Genomic DNA, 2500 nt, shown 5'->3' with positions numbered 1-2500 from the left:
TCCATTTAAAATATTTTTATTAGACAAAAGCTCCTAACTCTTCCATCATGCTTCAAAATTGTACCGGTCCACTTAATATGGCCTCCAATTCTTCTTGTAATTTTAATCATACTTACATAATTTTTGCTCAGTCTTATTCTGCAAACTTAGTATGTCTGTATGAAGTTTTGCATTTAATTTTTGAAATCATAACTATCAATCATAAACGAGGGGACCTTCATTTTGTTATTCATTTACAGCACTCTATTTTTAAAAAATGTGCTATTTCATTTCGCTCTTCCTTAAAATGTCTGCATTCAGTGAGGGATTGTGATACTCTATTGGAAACGTCCCTGCCTGGCCTTCTGCTGGACTGGAGTTCGAGACCCGCTCAAGCCCGATAGTTTCTAGCAGTGTCTACAACCTCATCATCCTTTTATGAGCAAGGGAAGGGGGGAAATTCTGAGAGCCTATATGTCTACTGGTGAGTCATCAGCAACCATTGCCTTCCCTGGTCGTAACTTGGAGAGAGGGCTTGGCCGCAGATCATATGTACTGTATATATGGCTAGTCTTCAGGGTACGTCCTGTCCCTTGCCTCATCCATTCATAAGGGAACTTAAAAAAGTAATCGGATGGCATTTAAATCGGATTAGTTTTAAAGAAATCCCAAACACCCAAATAATCTAACCCCAACAAAGTTGGGGCAGCACATAAAAAATAAAAGGCCTAATTTCTTGTTTTAATCGGGTCAGGGTATACCATCAATATTTTGTTCTACGAAGTTTTCCACACTCATGATACACTCAACTCACCGAATAAAAATAAAAGAACCCTTGGAAATCACCGACAAAAAACAAACTTCACTTTCATCAAGTTATAAAACTCAAACTTTCCCAAGTACCGAAGTTTTATAAAAGTGGGCCGCACGCTTCGCTTGCAACACAAACTTTAAAAATGGTAAAAATATAACAGGTCTTGAAAAAAATATCAATTACCTACATACTTGATAGCTAGACATATCAAAAATTTTATTCATGACTGCAGCCTCCTAACAAATCCAATGCTTAATAATAATAATAACAACAACAACAACAACTACAACAACAACAACAATAACAATAATCATGTTAAGAAAAAATTAATTAAAAACACTAGAGGGACACTCAGTAGAGCTCAGACGTCCACTGTCGCAGCTTATTTCTCAACCTTGACCTTTGACCTTAATATGTATTACTTGGCGTGGATTTTTACACGCTTAAATATGAACCAAGTTTGAAGTCTCTGTAACAACAATGTCCAAACTTATGGCTGATTACATGAATTGGACATTTTGCTTGATCGTGACCTTGACCTTTAACCTTGACTTTTCAAAATTTAAGAATTTCCAGCTTTTTACATGACAGTTAATTCCTGAAAGTTTCATTACTCTATTATTAAAATTGTGGCCAGGAAGCTGTTCGCAAACAAACACACAGACATGGGCGAAAATATAACCCCCTTCCAACTTCGTAAACATAGTTAATAATGCCGATTACTGACTATGGCTCACTTGAGATCCATGTGAACAACGGCATCAATGTATGGGGTAGAGAAAATAAGGAATATCCTCATTCATAACTGCCCCAATTACCCGGATATTTTAAATGATCACTTGCTATCCATTGGATTGGCAATAATATTGGGTAAAATGTCTATCATTACGAGTAATATTTTTAATGACTGACAGGTCCCACGCTGAAAAACGTTTATCTAAATACAAAGTATCGAGGAAACTATTCTAAGAGAAAGCAACAATTATAAAATATGTTTAGCACTAAATGTGGTTGGGCAGTTTTTAATTATGCCTGGTTATAACTACGGGAGCATGAAATCAGAGAAAAGTAATTTTGCAGATACGTTCAGCTACCTAACTTAAGACATCCCCACTCCAGACCCCCTCTCCAAATCAAGTAGGACCCGAAAGCCAAGTTAGGCTGGGTTTCTGGGTTAATCCAAGTGCTTCGGTTGGGTAAATATAGGACACTAAGTTACTTACTGAGGCTGAGGGGTAATTAAAACAAGAAAAGTACCAAACTATGCTCGATTCACTGACTTATGTTACCTGTCAACTCAAGGACCAAGGGTATCAAAGCAATTGCGAAAAAAACTAATGCCTCTATTTGTCTATGGAGAAAATGGAGAGCCTAGACGCAAATAACTGCACCAAAAAAACAAGCAGGATCCGCACACCCCGAAGCCGTAACCGTCGATATTTTTCCGTTGGAACCCTTGGGCTTATAACATTCTGCTTTTTCAGGTAGGGTTGTAGCTTAGCCAATAACAATAATAATAATAATAATAATAACAACAACAACAACAACAACAACAACAACAACAACAACAATAATAATAATAATAATAATAATAATAATAATAATAATAATAATAATAATAATAATAAAGCCATCACGATAAACATCCCTGAATAGCCAGCCGCTTTGATCTTGGGTCTTTCAACGTTCGGATCGCCGACGAGTCCA

This window comes from Palaemon carinicauda, chromosome 11 (assembly GCF_036898095.1).
Source record: "Palaemon carinicauda isolate YSFRI2023 chromosome 11, ASM3689809v2, whole genome shotgun sequence".
Classification (NCBI taxonomy): Eukaryota; Metazoa; Arthropoda; class Malacostraca; order Decapoda; family Palaemonidae; genus Palaemon; species Palaemon carinicauda.
This window is presented reverse-complemented; position numbering follows the sequence as displayed.